The following is a 20,509-nucleotide window of genomic DNA, read 5'->3' as shown; positions in this document are numbered from 1 at the left end:
TTTAACTTCCTGTATTACATAGGTCATTGAATTTCATCTGGTAATTTCTGCATTGAACCCTATAACTTGTAGCTGAGCTAGAACGTACCTTTTAAAAACCTATTCAATATTGATTTAAGGACTCCCACTGAAAGAGACTCTACCCTCGGTGATTTGTTCCAGTGATTAATTACCCTCAGTGTTAATATTGTGCATCTTATTTTCAATACCTCTCTCTTTTAATCCAGCACAGCTTCAATGGGCAAGATAGGAGATTTTTTACAGTATTCTATGGAGAACTGTTCAGCACCAATCTACCTGAAGCAAATATATTGTTACTTCCTTATTGCTCCCTTCCACAGGTAATGATACATCAATAATCTTATGAAGCTCCCTGGGTACTACAGACATACCTGTAAATAACAGGGGCTCAAGCATGACATAAAACCAGATCCTCACCTCCTGAAGATTGCCGGAGAAACACATACTTTTACACAGGATGCGGAGGGTGAGCTGTTGTGCGCGTCAGAGGGGCTAAAGCTGAAGGTACACTTACTGTGTGTACACTGCCTGTACTTAGCAGCCTCAAGGAGGTAGGGGTGGACTCCTTCCCCTGAGTGTGTGTCTGAAAACGCTGCGATTATGTTGGTCAGTTTGCAGAGTACAGCATTTTTCAGATTGGGATTTTTCATACATTTCCATAGAAGTTAACATGGTGATGGAGGTGGCTGGAGAATATCAGCCTCTCCCCTTAATTATAAAACATAAACTATTGCTAAAAGGAAATCAAAACCTTTGTTTATTTGCAGGCTAACTGATGCTGTAAGAATAGCCAGTGGTTAAGAATTGGTTGCATCGCCTTCAGTGCAGGCTAAAATCTTCTGTTCGTGAATTAAACAGTACTGTTGGTGTACGTTTTTCTCTTTGCTTCTTCGTCTCCAAATGTGCTTTAGTCCTAACCTAGAGGGACCACCTGTGAGCGAGAGGGTAGTTTAGTCTCCATGCTTATTCACTCCTTGGTCTCTCTGCTGAGACTGTCAAGCCAAGAATGCCAATTAGTTCAGCATTAACAAGCCTCTTTATGTGTTCTATTGGGCCTAAGAATTGACAGCTTCAATTCTGAATTTCCTTGGTTATGTGGATTTATGTTAAATTCTTGTTTCTCATGAAAATGTTCTCAAGCCACTAGTTCGGCTGTAACTAATTGTTTCAGAATTAGAAGTGGGTGCAAATCAAAATCTGGTCAGGTTACCCTTGGACTTGGATACACTACCAAATCTAATCTGTAGAGTTCATGCTTAACTGTGTTTACAACGCTCCTCTGAAATAAATTGTTTTGTATAAAGCTGTTAAAGGTCTTAGTTTTATATTGGTGGCCATGCATGGGCCTGATACAGAAGCAAAGACTGGGGTCTGAAGCAAACCCTGTTCAGGGACAAATTTTGAAAAGTGAAAGAATTTTAAATCCATGCTCTATATAGACTTCTTTGTACATTTGGGTCGATATTAGCCTATGTCCGTAAAAGTACTGCAAGTGCTGACTACTTATGGGCTACATTAGGGACATTGTGCTTTCTCCCATGCTACCCTACATACTTAGGAAGAGATTTGGCTGAACTCCAGAAAGCCATGCTGCTCCACTTCACAGTTCTCCTTCTTGTGTCTTCTTAAAACCCTCTGAGGACTACAAAGAAAAAAGCTGGCAATGATTAGGATACTGTATTGCTGAGACCACAACCTATCTCAGTATCCTGTATTTTCTCATTGCTTCCTTGTGCCTACCCCTCCCATTGAGCTCTTTTACTAGATATGGCAGGACTGATATTTTTGTGCTTGTTTGTACAGGGTCCGGCCCCTCTGGGGTACAGGTTTATGGCGTAGATCCCCATGTTTCTCAGTAAGACCAATAGGCAATAATCTATAAGCTCCTGCAAAAAAGGCAAAATCAGAGATATTTTTTTTCTAACTCTGCTTTTTCATGGGCTGTATGGCAGTCGTCAGCATGCCTGAAAAATGTCTCCATGCATGTTGTTTATAGCCCCGTTGCATTAGTCAGCTTCCTTTAATAAATCAGATACAAGTTGTGACACGTTGTTAATTCGATCACTAATAACCTGCTCAAATTGCAAATCTATGTCAGCAGGTTGGTGTTGATTAAGTTGTAGTCACTACTAGCATATTGTTTTAAATGACTGATAAATTTTATTTGCTGCGGTGATAGACTACCTGCTCTGTTGTGGTTGTTTTTGGTTTCCCCCCCCCTCCCTTGTAAGCTTAGAAAAATGACACAAATGGCCCTGAGGTAGTCCTCTATAGGCCTTTCTCTTCCTCTGTTTGCTGCAAAGAGAGCTGGTAGCCACTAGAGGGGAGGAGACTGCCGGCTTTACTGAGCGCTTCACGCTAGAGCTTGAAGGTGCAGAAGCTGTCACAAGACTGGTTGCCCAACGAAATGGTTTAAAATATGTTATGAAGGTTAGTAAAAAATAAAAATAAAAAATGTTTTTCCCCCCTGCCCCCACTCCCCTTAATGCATTTGAAAGAATAATTTCTCTGCACATCGGCTCTCTTTGGAGCGTTACTGTCTCAGGTGATAACTGGGGGAGGGAAAAAACCTACGGTAACAAACATTTAAAATGTTACGTCTGAAGGTAATGTGTTAAATCTTTCAAAGCAAATGTTTTATTTTCTGTGCAAGGATACTGGCAAATTAGGGCGTGGTCTAGGAATAGCGAACATTTATTTCCTATGAGAAATGAGAAGTTTTGATTTTATGTGTTCGAAGTTTCCAACCATTCTGTCCATTCCCCTCTTCCCCCTCCCCGAACTATCGATGCTGAAGAAATGACTAAACCAGTAGAAAACTTAAGCATCGTTCTTACAAACTTTTTGAAAAATATAGGCTGTGTTGTACGTAACCAAATCTAAGCCAGAATAGCAGAAATACTCATTTTATCATCTGTAGATGGATAAATATATGTTTCTGTCTTTATATATACAGTCTGACCTTTTTATTTTGTTTTTTTTAAAACAGAGTAAAATTCTTGGTATTGTTAAAGAGCTATAATGTAGAACTGTAGCTTGTTACACTTACTCTCCTGAGTGTAATTGCACTAAGATCATTCAGTTTCCATTTGGAAAGCCAGTGGCAATTACTGGAATACAATGTATCATGCATTTGCTCACTGGATATAAAACGTATATACTAATTCGCAATAAAATGTAACAGCTGTCAGTGCATTTTCTGCTCTGTTACTTCAATAAATTGGAACTCTGACTAGAAAATGGGAATATTGCATTTTTACACACTCCGTAATGTGTTTGCTTTTTGCAAATACAATTTATTTTTTTCATGACAAAAATTGTGGTTTGTTATTACTGCTAGTGGATAAATATTCTTATATCAGAATGAATTACACATGGTATCTGTAAAGAAGTAGTAATATTTTCTGCTTTTTATTGTAGCCTGTCTCCAGTAAACAAAATGCACTTAACCTACTTCTGTCACATACTGGGTAGATTTTTTTTTTACTATTGCAATGGTTGGGGGATGGGGGGAGTTTATTTTATGCTACCTTTGCAGGTATTTGGATAACTGGTTAACATTTTCCAGGAGATCGTTATTTCTCTCTTGGATTTCTTTTTATTTTTATAAACCTATATATAGATAAATAGTTCTGGAAGATAGTTATTAACCATGATTCCTCACATTATGAACTAGTGCATCTGAGTTTTATTTAAGATAAAATGCCTGCACATTTGTGTAATTTTGTTACTTGAGGTCAGACTTTTCACAGATAATTAGCCTTTTACACACTGTGAAATCAACCTGCATTGGTTATTTGGCTAGACTCTTTGCTTCTGTTCTTTATTTCCCAGAAGGTTAACGTGCTGAAAATCTAGCTGCAAGCACATAGTACTGTCTCTTTGTGTTGCTAATTATCCCGTTGCATAATTATTAATATCAGGAGCAGGAAGAGGAAACAAGCACACCAAATAGTCGTGAATGCTAGTGTTCTGGCAGGAAGCTAGTCCTGCATTAATAAAATGTGCCTGTGCCAATATCACAGAAGATAGGAGCGTTCCTTGTTAAGGATCATTTATTAACTGAGATCATCTTTTAGTTCGCCTTGGGGTAATGACTAATGTCAATGGCAAATTTCACAGTTGTCTAGAGAAATGAATTAAATTTGTAATAAAAAGCCCTTCGGCTTGTTGTACATGTTCATTTATTGGAGTAGTTGAACTAGGAGAACTGTAAGGCAACCAAGAACATTGGCTTAATTTTCCTTACATATAATAGTGACCTTTAGCTTCATATTGAAAAAGTTACCTATTATAGACTGGTAAATTAAATGAGAAGTTCCTCTAATGCAAAATAAACTAAGTGACTGAGCTAAGTTAAACGGCCCTTGAGCTTATGAGTTTTTTGGCAGAAACAAATTCTTTTTTTTTCTCCATCTGTTCTGCGCAAGCCTTCTGAAGGTGGTTTGGTGTCTAATCAGTCAGATAAAACAATACGAAGTGGGAAGCTAAGAAGCAGTTAGAAGCCCACCCTGAAGGAAACCAGGATGATTGCAAACTTGGGATAGTACAGTGACATTTTGCATATTGAAAGTGCGGTTTTGTTTGAAAACTTTCAAACATTCTCTATGTGTCTTCTTTTCTATAAACTCAAAGCAACCTGCATCAATTTATAAAAAGGGTGGGTCGAGGTTTTTTTTTTAATTTATGTGTGCGTTAAAAACCAGAAGCAAGTCTTAAAATATTGTCACTGCAGAGAATAAATACGAAATTGACAGGAAAATATCAAAATATAAGGAGAAATGGTATGTACTGCAGCGCAGATGGAATGAGAATTAAAATCATCCTCTGCTCCTAGGTCAAAGGACAAGAGAGTTTCTGATTTCAGGGTATATATTTTAGTCTTGGGAAAGATAATAAGCCCTGTCTGACCAGCGATTAAATACAGACCGTATTTAATTGTTAGTGTGGTAGGTTTCTCTCTCTCAAAGATATACCATGCCTTACTGAACACAAGAAAAATGTGGGGAAAATCCCAGCAGACATCAATAGAAAAATCCTGCAGCTGTTGAAAGAAAATGGAGGTGGGAATACATTTACTTTGCCATCAACACCTAGTTGGGCTCAGGATGTGCTTATATGGTGAGCCCCCAAATCGTACTGAGGTGTTTGGAAAATGGTCAAAATAAATACAAGAGTGCTGTCTTACTCTGCATGTTTGTCAAAGTTCATGACAGAATTGCAGCACCGATGTTTTCAAAACCACTTCTGTGTTGTGTATAAATTCTTCATTTAATTCTGTGTAGTAGGTGCTTTTGTGTGATCTGGTGGTAAAATCCTGTGCTTACTTCCATCAAATTTAACGTGACAGTCATCTAACTAATTTACTCTGAAGGATCCTGATGTTCTGAAAGTTTTGTAGATGTGAAATTCTTTGTCTGCACTATGCAGTGACAAAAAATAACTTTTGGAAGTTTGGTAAGAAGCTGCATATTTTAATGGATACTTTCCCCATAAAATACTTTTTTTAATAGTTTGTTAGGTGAATAAAAGGGTGTTCTTATTATAACTGATGAGGCTTAGCAAGAAATTTGGAGTGACTAGTAAAATCATGAAAATGCAAATGTCAATACAAATTCTTAACAGCTCCCAGGGCAAACCATAGGTTGTTAACAGAGATTTGGACAGAGGAAGTTTTTAAGGAATTTTGGCAGCTCTCGTCTATATTATTGTTGTGTGACCAACTCGAGAGTGAATTATTTCAAATGTAAAATTAGGCTGTGGAGAAAAGGATACAGTCAAGTGCAATATCCAGAGACTGTAATATATCCACAGGGAGTCAGTGTTGCCAGGGGTCTTTTTTTGCACCAGTCAACTAATGGACCCAAACTAGGGAGGCAGAAAATAGGGAGTTAAATGCAGAGGTACAAAGCTGCTAATGGTTACTGTTTATTTTTTCTGACAGAGAAGGTCAACTTTAATTTTGTATCTGTCACATGCCTGAATTCTAATGTATCATCTTAGCAGCTTTTAAGAATATTCCAGAGATGGTTACCAGAAGATAATGCAGAAATTAAGCATGGTGGTGTTCGTAAGTGGGGGAGGGAAATGGTAGGCTTACATTGTCCTTCGGTGTAAATCATTGCTAAGTTTAGCGGGACAACTGTCTTTCTTTAAAGTCCAGATTAATGTTCATTGTGCAGACAGGATGATAACTAATGGAAGAAAAATTGTCATCCACGTGGCTCTGAGTAAAACCTAAAAGTTTATCTTTTACTTTATTTTTAAACCCAGAAAATTATTTTAGAATATCTTTTTCTTAAGCAGTAAAAAAGGGTTTTGTTTAGCCGCATGTAGTGAAATTGCATTTTCTCGCTAGCAAGAACGTACAGTAGCAAGAGACTTTCATTTCAAAAAGGCTCTTCTAAAATCCAGCCATTGAAAGTTGTGAATATGGTAAATAAACCCTGTGTTTTTAAAATAAATATTCTAATGCCTGCTCAGAATGTGGGCATGGGTATGTACAAAAAGTGTGTTTTACATTCAGTTTTCTGTATGTTGACTTAAGTTTTTTTTTGAAGGGAAAGAAAAAAAAAGTCTAATCAAAGCTAGAACTTGATCTAAGCATGAAAAAAAAATTGCTGATGTTGGAGGTGATAAAGACAGTGACTGTATAGAGGTACTTGCAAATTTAAATATGCAGTTCTATGAAGAGAATTAAGATTTGACTTTACGTTTAAGGAAAAGGAGAATAACATCTACCTAATTTTCTTCCACAACTTTTTTCTGGGAGGTGTGTGACTGATAATGTAAAACACCTTTTAAAAAACTCAACCAAACAAATGTCTTTGCAGCCAGGAATATGAAAGTGTGTTATTATGCAATTAAATGAAATGTCTGAATATATATTTTCTTAAAATTCAAGCCCCATCATCAGCATTTACAAAATGAATACCTTGAGTACCTGCAGCACTCGTCAAACTGCTTCAGAAATTTTGGTGTGAGGAATATCTGAAATTTAGGCTATCCTTAAGCAAGTTGGCCAGATACGGATTTAAGCAGTTAAGTTTGAAAGTGCTGGTTTGCTTTGGGGCTTTTTGTATTGTCTTATTTTTTTGCAATTCTGTTAGTCACCTTTAGGAAAAGATCTTTAGTCTCTGCTCTGTAAGCTTTCTGTTTGCTTAAACTAGATTTGGTATTTTCTACCAAGAGGTATTTTCTTTTCTGGGTTTGTTTGTTTTTTAATAATTTCCCCCCCCTTTGTAAACTGTAGTATTTACTTTTCACAGTCTTAGCTGACCAAGAAGTAAAGCAGCATGGGAGGAATAAAGCAGATATGGGTGTGGTTCTCTGAAACAGATTCATTTTCTCTCTGTGCATTTCTCTGCTGTGGAATAGACTTTATGCTTATTCACAGAGAGGGAGTTTAGAAATGTTTTTAGAAAATGCAGATGTGCAAAGCATTCTTAATAAGGATGGGAAAAGAGTTTGCACTCCCCTTTTAACCACTCTCTCACCTCAGCCCTTTTCAGCATGTAACCTTATTCTCTGTGGGATTACTTGGATGAAAACCAATTAGAGAACTGCTCACACAATATAAATGCATACAGATTAGTACAGATTGAACAGTACCAATGCCAACTAATCATACAGTATATAAAGTCCTAAACAATATAGATATTAAGGAATGATGGGGAAATGGACTCATATTGTTATAAAACTGAGCACAAAATGGAAGCAGCATAAAACTGTTTATTTAAATAATAAATAAAGTATAGGTTTTCTCTTCCCCCCCTCCTTCTTTTTTTTCCCTTTGTGGCAATCTGCCCATAGAAAAACTAAGTATACCAAAGAAAAGTCAGCCTACATGTTTTCCTGGGTATTCCCCATGCCTTTGTGGTAACATTACTTCATTGTTGTTGTTTTTCGTCCTTTAACTGCCCGTCCCCTCGATAACCTCGAATGCAGCGCTTATTCTCCAGCTAGGACGAGAAGGAGAAAATGGTCTCCTCTGAGGAGGATGCTGATGCCACTACAAAGGTGTCTGGGAGGGACAAGCAGAGACTGTGAATATAACTGAGTTATTTTAATGCATGGCCCCCAAGGACTGTGCGACCTGAAGGGTTTGTTTTGCTGAGTGAAGCCTGCAAGAGGACGACTGCAGAACCATGAGATCAGCCATTGTTTCCCTTTGTGTTGGTGTTGTCAATTCCTGACATTCCAGGGAGGATATTTTGAGGAAAATATAGTACTTTTTTCTCTTCACGCCTGTTGCCCAGCAATGGAAATGGAATGATGAGAAAATGCAAGTCTCCTTCAGGTTTCATGCTCTCTTCATACTACAATGTCTGTTCTGATGTGCCTACAGCTTTGGTCTTTTTTTTCTTTACCTTTTTCCTGCTTTTTCTGTTATTATTAATAGGAAAATGTTTTCATGATTAAAATTAGAACTAGGCTTTCTGACGAGCAGTAAACTCTTCCGACTGACCTCCTCTGATGTTTCTTTGTTATACGTAATCATAGTGAAACCTTCTGACTTTTTAAAGTAATATCACAGACCATTTTCAGCCTGTTCCTAATTAGAGCCATGTGAGGTTCCCGTTATTTACTTTAATATTGAAAGGGCTTTTTAATCTTTGAAAAACATTTTGGCAACAGTCTTGAAATAATGTGCTAGAATTTTGAGTGGCCTGCTTCGTATCTTCTCCTAGACATTTGTCTGACTGTTCTCTTAGCTGCTGAACTAAATTGTCCACTCACTATTATAGCAAAAGTGAGGGAGTAAGAAGTCTATCTAGGTATAGCTACAAGCCCAAAGTGAAAGATAAAAACACACATAAAAGAACTGAGTCATACTCAGATTGGCAAAAAAATTTCAAGTCAACTAAAGGAAATGGAATAGTTTACAGGAGAGATTGTTGTATACATCGGTCTTCTCCAGAACAGCTGTCATTTTTAGACCAGCAGTGATTATGCATCAAATTTTACTCTGAAAGTGTTTACTACAGCATTCAGAAAAAAAGGCTAATTACTGTAGTAACTCCCTGTACTATATGGTGTCTGTTTGTCTCTAGCTTCAAAGAAGAGAGAAAAGAAATCTCTGCTGCCATGGTTATTACATAATTTTAGCTGGATTTTTGTGCTCCAGTTTTAATAGAGATGTGCAGGATCTCAAATGCCTGCATTCATTAAGCTCTCACTGCTCAGTTCTGTAGCTGAAACCCGGAGCCAAATCCTGACATGTGTGCTCAGGTACTGATTATGTCCGAACAGGAGTATTGGATAGGCTTTTGTGCACGTGACACCCTCATCGGATGATGTCTACATGCCATCATTTCCTTAGCCGGAGTACTCTAGTAATGATTCCCCTATCATGAGAGAAAGTCATTTTAGAAGTGATGCACAGAGAGAGCAAGAGCTAGTGGAGAGCCTGGTACCTAAGCGGTGTGACTTGTTAGTGCCACAGAGCAGGAGAGGGCAGCAGGGACCCACTGTCTAATCTGCGTTCATGTAATCTACTCCTCCCTCCATGGTTTGCTCTAGACCTATAGGCTTTGGGGACTTAACTGATTGCTTCTTTGGTGGAACTTTTCATTTCTGACCTCAAATGAAAATACGTGTTAGCAAATATGAGGGACTATGTTGGGGCTTCTAGATTTTGCCTGGAGATGGGACCACTGGGGTTATTCATGCCAAGTCTCAGTGAATTTGAAGGAGTACTGACCTTTTCCATGAGAAATTCAGACCTGATCATTTGAACTTTAAAAAGGAGTGACTTCTTATCATTAATACGAATAATTCCTCAGATTTTCCAGAAAGAGATTTATTTTTCCTCAAATGCCTTTCATTGCCATTGCCTCATTACTCCCCAGCCCACCTTGGTCCAGCTGTAGGAAGGAACCAGCTGCCGGCCTTGCATTGCTATGGAGTGCCAAACCCCGCCCCTCCTCAAAGGGCAAAAACATGCCTGTTCCGTTCATCTGAATGTTTAAGCCACATGAGGAGATGTTATTACTTACTGTAATAATCAACACTGCAGATGGGAAGTTTTCATTTAGAGCACTTTGCCACATCACCTATCATACCAAGTTAAATTAAGCATAATTTGAAAGGAATTATTCCCATCTAACAAGCAGGAGTATATTATGCAGATGGTCACTGAAGATTTATTTTATTTTCCTATCTCTCACAGATTTGTCAAGGACCAGTCAAGGAACTGAGGCATCACAAGCCCGAAGGGTTTAAAACAGGGAAAAACCTATTAGGTCATCAGCTCCTCCCTTCTGCTAGGAGAGATTTGTTACTGACAGCATAGTCTGAAGTGCTTTGTCCAGTCCAATTTTTAATGACACTTGCTGTTGTCTAGAAATTCTGGCAGGAGAAACAATGTTTTACCGGAAAAAAAAAAAAAAATCTGTGGACAAAGGCTACTAACAGAGGAAATTATATGGGGGTTAGAGGCTTTATGTGAGTTTTCTGCAGTCTCAGAAAGCATTTGTGCAGAACCCTTGAAGAAAGTCTTGAAAAAGTCTGGGCCAGCTGAGGGAAGATGCCCACAGTTTTTGATCATAAACCATAAATGATAGCAGAGCATTGATTTTTTAATAACAATTTTTATGTTGTTCTATAAAAATGTATTGGTAGGAAAAAAGTAAAGGATGGAGGGTTGCATTTGAGTGGACAAAGGAGAAAATTGGCTGCCAGGGGTAATAGAAGTGCAGTGCAACACTATTTCTGTTTCAAGTACAGGAGGGTGTAAGAAAGCAGCATGCTGCTTACTGATTCATCTCAAAAAGCACGCTGCATCCTGAAAACCTGCCAGAACTAACAAGAGATCATGGGTGAATTCCTGTTCCCAAAGAAGTAAGCAAGGATCTTGCCATTGACTTCCTTGGGGTTAGGATTTCACACAATAGTTGAAATTTCTGTTGTGCAGTGCGAAGCCGAGGGGTGGCTGGAACTTCGACTCATAAATATGCATGCACGGTGCTGTGCTGTGAAGTGAAGTACGGGCTTCAAGGAAACAGGGAGAAGTCAAAGTCTGGGATGCTTTCTGTACCATCTCCTGACTGGGTCTCATTTCTACTAGGCTGATACTAATCCCAGACATTTCTTATGAGTTTGCATTCCAGAGAACAATAACCTACCTGAAAGACTGTATTTTCTCTAATTCCCTTTTAATATCCTGTTCATGTTCCTGAGTGTGTAAGTAAGTAATTGATATGTTATTGTTATGCTTAGACTTCAGGGGTATTTTTGAATGCTATCTTCAAGGAAGTGGTGTCAGGGCATCATGAGAATTGTGAAGGAAAGGAATGCCATAGCTGACTACCTCCTGTGACCAATAAAGCTCTGTGCCATGCTCTTTCAGACTTCACTCTGTCATTGATACTGTCAGTTCCAGGCTTCCTGCTGGTCATATTTACTATCCTAGGCTGTGGAGGAGGGGAGGCGAATCTGCCCTCCAAATAGTAGAGATCTTACTCGGTGGGGATCCGGAAAATCAGGCCGAAGACCTTTAGTGGATTAGTGGTCTATGTCTTAGTAGATGCGATGCTGCATTTTGTACTGTTTGGAACATCTGTATGTGCCCTGGATAATCCTGTAACACTTACCTCAGCAATAATTTTCATTGAGATCACGCTCATCCCTAGTTTTAATAATTCAGATTTAATATGGAAGGAATTATAAATATGGCCTCCTAGTCAAATTATGAAAGTGGTTCAACATTCGTGTTCATGAAAAACTCACGTTTTCCATAGATTGTCCACCCTCCAATACTAGAAAATCTGGATTAAAGAAAAAAATACTGTTAGAAACAGTAGAAATAATGCATTTCTGAGTATGAAGTGTTTGGGAGGGCAACAACTCAATATGATTTTGCTTCATCATTTTAAAAAATCTACAGATCCTTGTTTTTCACTTATTATATTCCCCACATCAAAAGATAAAAAGTTATTGTCCATTTTTATATCTTTCTGGTACCCTGGGAACAGTTAAATAGAGCATTTTCATATTAGAAAACCCAGAAGTGGAAAATATATATCAAAAGAGATAGTATCCTTTGACAATTGAGCATAATGAATTAAAAAAATAAGAAATTCTCAGCCAAGATTTGTCATTCGTGCTAACTTTCTGCTTCCTTTATCCATTTTTCACTTATATACCAGAAAAACTTTTTAGCAGTTTTAGTCATCCATGAACATACCCCACCCAACTGCTCATGTGAACATAGCACCGCTATAGGGAAACCTATACATAAAACCCCAGGTTTGCTATATAGCTTTCTTTCTTAATAAATTGTTCAATGGTATGAAGAAAGGGAAACCATGTTTGTCACTTGTCCTGCTCAAGGCAACATAGCTGCTAGACTTGTGGGGTGGACACCGAGGAACAGGATGTCCCTCTAACATAGTTCACCACTTGCTCTCTACTGGGAATTTAGGAGGCTTCCTTAAGAGCGGTTTACAATATAGATGTGAGTTAGGTCCCTAATGTATCTGAGCGGGTTTCTACCCTGAAGTCATTAGTAGAATTATGGAAAGAATAAGAGCTGACTAGATCTTGTTCTTACCGAAGACTGCTGCCGGAGCTTGTAGTCTTGTAAATGTCTGTACTGCAGAAGAAATACTATGGGTGAGGCTGTGTCTGAGGGCAGAGTGAAAATACTGCTAGAAGGATTCAGCTGGCCTTAATTCAAGTCATTGCTCCCAAATGTCCAGTAATGGCCACCTACTGATCCTAGTCCAGCTGGCAGCATGCACATATAAAAGTCTCCGTGGAGATAAACAGCAATTAAATCACAGAGAGAGAGAAAGCAATTGCTGTTGAAGAAGCTAATACTGGGAAATACCATGAAACCAAGTTTCTACTGCATGTGTAACATTATTTCTTATAGGATTCAAGCTGCCTGCACCAAAGTAGAAAACACTGATCGCCTAAGCATATTGGGGGGATAGAGCTGGATATGATTTACACTGTTCAAGGCCACAGTGCCTGTGCTACTGTGATGGAAAGACATATGGTGCTTGCTTGAAGCAAGCCGAATACAAGCAGAGGTCAGTCTTGCACTGGTGAACAGTATCTTTTACGTGGATACACAGTGCTACTGGAATTCAACAGTGGCTAGCACAGCTTGGTTTTCTATTGTGGACATTGTAGAATTGGGGTTACAAGATGAAACTGTGCTCATCACTGGAGAGGTTACCCTGAAAAATGTATTTGTCCACAGCAACAATAATATAATTTCTGTCACAGGAACCTCGTGCCTTTGTTGAGAATTTGTGTTTCACCAAAATATGATCCTACTAGACACTGCATTCTTGTGGTATTTAAAGGAAATAGAGTGGGTTAATACCCAGGAAATTCCTGCTTAGAGAATGGAATTTACTATTTTGGATATTTACATTGAAGTATTTTTTCTTCTATTAAAATGTCTGTGAAGAAAAAACCATCCTGGAGTGAAATGTTATTTACCTATATAGAGGATTTTTACATAAATTATGTTTTCAGCTAGTTTGACTCAGCCAGCCTTTCTGTTGGTTAGCATTTGGATCCTGTTAAAAATCAGAATTTATGTTTCTCTTTCTCATGCACTCTCTAAGTTTAACTCACATAGAGCCAGTAGATGGTAATTTTGTTTCCATCCTGATACAGTAAAAAATAACCTCTTCGTATTAAGATGACTTTGCTTTTTTGTAAAGATGTGGCATGCAGGTCAAAATCAATATGTATCCAAATCCTTTGTGGCAAGAAAAGATGGATAAAATGCTTTGAGACAAAATTTTAAAAACAAACACTGTAATTAGCTTTTATTTAGTCTTTTTTTTTAAGACAATGATTTTCATTTCATATGGAAATGTAGATTTCTTCAGAGTAATTTCATGTTCTTTTTGGTTTAAAGCAACTTTTTTCCTTTGATTACTGAAATATGCAGTTCTCTCTATTTAACACGTAATACCAAATCAACATACTTCCCCCTTCCTTTTTTTGCTGATGACAGTCAGCAGAAATCGTGTTCCAAAGTGCCCTGAGAACAAGGGCATTGATCTCAAGTGAGACTCTTGTGCCACCTTCCCCTTGTCACTTTCAGCTGTAATTTGTTAAGATATCAGCTCTAAATTATTAAACACTTTATAAGTATAAATAATTCAGCAGTCAACAAATAAAGTGACAGCCCATTAATCAGTTTCCGTACATGTACATAGGTGGCATGCTGTGGTCTGTGTTGGGGTATGAATTCTGCTGAGGTCTGTGTGCTTTGCAGCAGTGCTGCTGCTTCTCACCTCAGGAAAAGGTTTGCGTGTGTCTTGTAGGCTTGTCATTTGTTTGCACAAGATCAAACAAGTCCTTCCTAAACTCCAGGGCAGGGTCTGCGGCGAACTTTGAGGCTTTTCTTGTATAAGACCACATTGATATGGGGTCTTTCCTTCCGGCCTGTGTTTAAATCTTCCAAAGGCCAGTCCAGATTGGGAACCCCAGAACTCAGGCAGTGTGCCTGTAAGTGGGCATACTGCAAACTGACACGATCCTCCTGACAGCAGGACCACCTCTTTGCTATTTCAGGCATCACCTGAACGAAAGAAGCAGTGTGTGAATCAAGCTGAGACTCCTGTACGCTGCCCGTATGGTCAGGAACCATCCCCTCCTCAGGATTTCAGTAAAGTTCTTGTTACACACAAGCAGCAAGTATCAGTGAAAGGCTGTTGTTAGAACACTGCATATTCCACATGCAAAGTATTATTAGGGTTTGTCAGTACAAAGAAAGCCTATTTCACGATCCTGAAATTCTACCAGAAAGCCATCAGTGGGCACAAATGTACTTTCCTCCTTGGCAAGTAAAAAAAAATGCCCTCAGACATTGTTATCCCAATATGCCACGAATATTCTAGGTAAACCTGTGTATGAGGATTATGTACTGTGCTTAGCCATGTTGATATTTTGAAAAAAAATCTGCTCTGGAAAACGTTTAAAGAAATGCTGTGTGGATTTTTGTGTTTTAAATCACCATATGACAAACATAAATGTACAGTGATTGCCTTTAAGCCTTCGTTTTCAACACTGCAGGTGTTGCAAATTTGGACTGGCAGTAAAAAGTTTCCTCAGGAAGAATGGGAGAAATGGTTGTTTAACAGCTTTCCATTCTCATCTTGCATAGAAAGCCTGGGAAATTCTTGTCGTAATGGAGAGACTACAAAGAGGCAACCGAAATGATCCTAAGTCAAGGATCAATCCATCACATATAGGAAAAGATTATGTATGTGTCAATCTCTCTTGCTTTTTGATGCAGAACGAATGGATGTTACCCTTGGTAAATGGTTTATATGAATGCCAGTGCAGCGTTTTAATAGAACAGGCCAAGGACAGGGAGACCTCAGACTTCAGCACAGTCAGGGTTTCTTGCTGGATAAAGCACTAGACTGGAACTCACAAGACCTAAGTTCTGCTCTCACCAAGCTGTTAGATGACCTTGAGCAAGTCACTTCACCCCTACACAGCACCCTTATAAAACTGTGATAATGATATTGACCTCTTTTGTTACAGAACTGTGAGGTCTAGTGGTTAAAAGTCCTGCTTAAGAGCAAGGTGGTGGTGTCACCCTGTGCGTAGTTGGAACTTGGATGAGACAAATTTTGGACCACATACAAGCAAGTGAAGAGATTCTAAATTACGCTGGTGATTTAATTTGCATAAGTGCTTGAAAAGAGAAAAGTGAGCACCTGTGATGAAGCTGGTCTGAATAATATATAGCATGTAAGTGCAATGGCACTAACAAGAAAATAATGTGGTTCAGAAACTGAATATGAGAAATGACAAGCAACTGGCAAAGGAAAACCGTCGCTAAATGGAATGCGATTCCATGGTGAAACTGGGTAAACTATGCAGATTTTCTAAAAAATAAAACAATATGGAAATTTATCTTACAGTGGGATCAAATTAAACGTGTTCTTTTACGAAATGCCTAGGCTGAAGTGCTCATATGTAAATAAGGATTAGGTTCTGGTCTTTCTCGCAGTAGAATGGATGCAGAAATCCATTGTCTGGTGCAGAACTTATTTGCTGGGACATGGGAGTGTTTATTGCAAAGTCAAAGCATCACAGAGCAAACTGAGGGTGGGGAAACATATCAGAGATATTACTTTTCTGACTATTAAAAGATAGTCTCTGGTCAAGGGATCAGGTTTGCGGATAATGAGTGCTTTTAAGGTCTGCAAGGTTAAGATGATGTGGCATCAGCTATATATAAAATGCTAGTACCGACACTCTTGAAGCAGAGCTCAAGGTGAAAGTTAAAACTGTCATGGAACAAGGTGGCTGAAAAAAGTTGCAAGGCCAATTGACTGGATCAGCAGTATGGTGGCAGTTAGAAAGACAGGCAAACTGATGATCTGCACCAATCCAAAAGACCTCAATAGCATACTAAAGTGCTTATACTGTTCCCTGCCAACAGTCACTGAAATATTGCCAAATAAGTGAACACAATAGTCTTTTCAGTCATGGATGCCAGAGATGGCTTCTGGCAAGTGAAACTGGATGCAGCAAACAGTTACTTGACAACTTTCTGGACCCTGTTTGGGTGCTATCAGTGGCTGACAATGCCGTACAGAACGGGAATCGCTTCAGGGGGTACCAGCAGAGATTGCACACAGCCCCTGAGGCTTGTCTGCTGCAGATATCAGTGCAGATGACATTGTTTATACCCGTGTGGGAGGGCAAGGATTGAGCTACGGCCAACCATGATCACAAATTTGCTCTGGTAGAGACAGCAAGAAAGAGCAGTCACAAGCAAACATAGGAATAGCTGTACTGGCTCAGAACAAAGCTCTCTAGCCTCATGTCCTGTTTCTAGTGGTGGCTGGTGAGGAAGTCAAGAAGTACAAAAACATGTCAAGTACCCAGTGATAATCCCAAAAATTTCTTCTATACTGAAATTTGTGGAGGCAGAGATGGCTGTAGAGCAGTACACATACACCCCCCTGCACATTCTCACTGACATCCTCAGGACCAGCAGTAGCTTCTGAGAGGCAGTATTTCCACCTGCAAAAGGCCCTTTTCCCGTTTTTTCTTTTTTCTTTTCTTTCCTTTTTTCTTTTCTTTTCTTTTTTTCTTTTCTCTTTTCTTTTCTTTTCTTTTCTTTTCTTTTCTTTTCTTTTCTTTTCTTTTCTTTTCTTTTCTTTTCTTTTCTTTTCTTTTCTTTTCTTTTCTTTTCTTTTCTTTTCTTTTCTTTTCTTTTCTTTTCTTCTCTTCTCTTCTCTTCTCTTCTCTTCTCTTCTCTTTTATTATATATTTTATTTTATTATTTTATTTTATTTTCCTCTATATTATCCACATTTTTATTGATCCTGCTTTGTCTTGTCTGGGGTTGGTTTAAATTCTGGTTTCTACCAATTTTTCCTTTATGGGAGTCAAGTTTGGTGACCTGTAATTTCCCCAAACTTCCCAAAATCCTTTTGAAAAATTATACTTCAATTGCCACTTTTCATTACTCTTGTACTAAGGTCATTTTGATGACCAATTTCTTCCTGCAAGTGTTTGAAGAGGTCTTATTACTAGTTTTGGGAGGTTGGGAAGCTATTTATAAAAATCTTTTTGGCTTGTCTTAACTTTCTAGACTTCAAGACTTTTTCCATTTGGACAATGCTTCCATTTTTGAATAATTGAAAAATTGAATAATTTTTTGAATAATTGAATAAAATATAGTAAGAAAGTTTCTTCTTGCCATCTAATAATTCTATAATTAGAGTATTGTCTAAAAATAACTTATTTGCTTATGATAGATTTTACTTGGTTTTTATTATTTTTTTTCTCTTTGTGTTTGTGTGTGCAATCATGTAAAGGTCTTTCATTTATTTTAGTAGACCATATACTTTTTTATTTATATTTACTGTGTCATTATGTCTTTAAACCATCCACCATCTGTATTTTACTTCTCTAATTTTTATGTTGTCCTCCTGTTTAATATTAAATACCATTGTAATAAATTTTTATTGTCTTTTTTGAATTTACGTTTATTGAGTTTGAGTATGTTATGCTCACTCTTTTACCGTATTTATTTGATGTTAAATTTTTGAGCCAGGGCTTGTTTCAGGACTAAATAAAATATGGCTTCTGCCGTGGATTCTCTGTCTAGCTATTCCAAGTGTGTTGTCTAAATTGTGTTGTGTCTTGATGTGACATTTACCCACAGGGTAAACTAAGTCCCCCATTATTGTTGTGCTTTCTGCTTTGACATCAGCTCCTCTTAGCTTCCTCTGAGCTTCCTCACCATTTCACTGGAATTGCCACAGCCCTTTGTAGAAGGACAGTAGAACCGTCTTCACTATTTAATTTTTCCATTTAGGAATGGAATTGAAATTCTTTGGGATTTTACTTTATCTGTGGGTATAAAAAGCTTTTTGGTCTCATTTGACTTTAGGATTCTTTAATGTATTGAGTTCTTTTTCTATGCAGGTGGTGCATATATTCCTGAATATATATCATAAGGGAGATAAAAGAGGGTCTTCCTGGTAGAGGAATAACTCTAAACATTAAAGAAAGTTTAAAATGGAATGAAACAAATCAGCTATAAACAACAACAACAAAAACCCAAACCCAAAAATGTTACAATTGTTTCTGATTATCATTTAAATTAATTTCCTCATTTTTGACAGGTATGCCAGGATGGCTTTCCTGAGTGGTAACCACCAATTCTGAATGCAGAATCATATAGGCTTCGTTGGTTTTCCCCAGATGCATTATCTCATACTTTTCTACTAAAGCACAACTGCCACCCTTCTGTCCACTCATTTTTGTGGGAACCCTTTGTAGCTCCTCAACATTTGCCCAGCAACTGACTACTCAAAAAAACTTAGTATCATCTGTGGGGTTGGAGATTTCAGTGCTCACTCCCTTTTCCAGATCACAGATGACTACATTGGAAGAAAACAGCCCAAGCACCAGTCGATGGGAGACCACTCTACTGTCTTCTATCTAGCAAACTGAGGAACATTTGGTCTATGAAGGTCTATGATAAGACATTTGCTTCCTAGTCTTTAATCAGCTTTTAATCCATAAAACATCCTCTCTACCACTCCTGCCATGGTTTAGTTTCTTTAACAATCTTTGGTGTCAAAGACTTTTTAAATATGCAAGCATATCCACATGTCTATTAACATTGTCATAGAAGTGCAGTGGGATAGAGAGGTAGTATTTTCTTTACAGAAATCAGGCTTTTTTCCCATGGAACATTTTGCCTGAAGTCTCAGTGATCTTACACTTTGTTATATACTCTTACTGGAGATGGAAGGCTGTTGTTTTTTTTTTTTTAATTGGAGATGGAAGCCTGCTTTTCTTAGGATCACTTCTTGAGACTTTTTTGAGATGGGAGTTGTGCTGGCAGTCTGCCAGTCTTCTGCCACAGTGGCTTTTTGTAATGTAGTTTACAGATCTTGGCCTTTTTGTAATGTAGTTTACAGATCTTGGCCAAGAGTCCTGTAAGTTCACATCTGAGTTACTTCAGAGTTCTTGGGTGAAGGCCATCCAGTTTAACATCTTACTTCTTACATCTAATTGATCTATCTGGTCTAACAATGGCTTCAACTTAATGCTTGTTCAAGCTCTCGCATAAAAGTCCAAAAACAGGAGCGAAAGAATCTGTTCTGATGTGAAAGAAGACCCTGATATTTAAAATGCTTGAATTCAAAATTATTAAAAAAAAAAATACAGTTACAGTGTGAACCAGATTGAAGGGAAAGTTTCAGAACATTATAGAAACAGAAGTGGGAGTGTTCACTCACCTGTAATATAAATTAATTCTTGCCTGGCAATTACAGTCATCATGTTTCCTATAATATTTGTGGTGGTAGCTTCTTTGTGTATTTTGCCATGCATATAACTGCCCTCGCATCAAGCAACCTGCAATGAATTTTCAGAACTGGTCCATGATTAAAATCTTTATCTTACATATCTGTTTTCTATTTGAAAACAGTGCCCTAGGAAGACAGATAGATATTTATACTTGCCTTTTGGAAGAGGAAGGATAACACCTGGCATGTATTTCTCTATAGAAAATATTTAGCTTCACATTACACATCTTCCTTGTTAGGAAATGAAGAGTTAATTAATCTCTCCTTAGCTGCTCTCCATTTATAGTTCAATCAGGGAGCACATTCTAGAAGATTCAAATCCAGTACAGTTCATAGACATTGCAGTAATTTTGTATCGCTATATCATGCTACCAGAGGGGATATCAAGATTAGAGTTTTAATGCTGAATATTGAACACATCAGACTGAAGATGTGGAGTTCTTAATTGCTGGAGTGGGAATGTCTATGCCCAAAATAATCTTGCAATGGAGAAAGTTCAGCTGGCAAGTTGCAAGGCATAGGACTGGTTTCTTTTATCCTTTTTTTTATCTAGACAGTAAATTCTCTGGAAAAAAATATAGTTTCATATGTGCTGAAGAGTCTTGGGCAGTGCATGTGGAGAAAGGAGGGTTATATTTTCACGAGCCAAGAAGAGGAGGAAGCTC

This window comes from Aptenodytes forsteri, unplaced genomic scaffold, assembly GCF_000699145.1.
Source record: "Aptenodytes forsteri isolate BGI_AS27 unplaced genomic scaffold, ASM69914v1 Scaffold96, whole genome shotgun sequence".
Lineage (NCBI taxonomy): Eukaryota > Metazoa > Chordata > Aves > Sphenisciformes > Spheniscidae > Aptenodytes > Aptenodytes forsteri.
The sequence above is the reverse complement of the archived record's forward strand: the minus strand, read 5'-3'. Positions refer to the sequence as shown.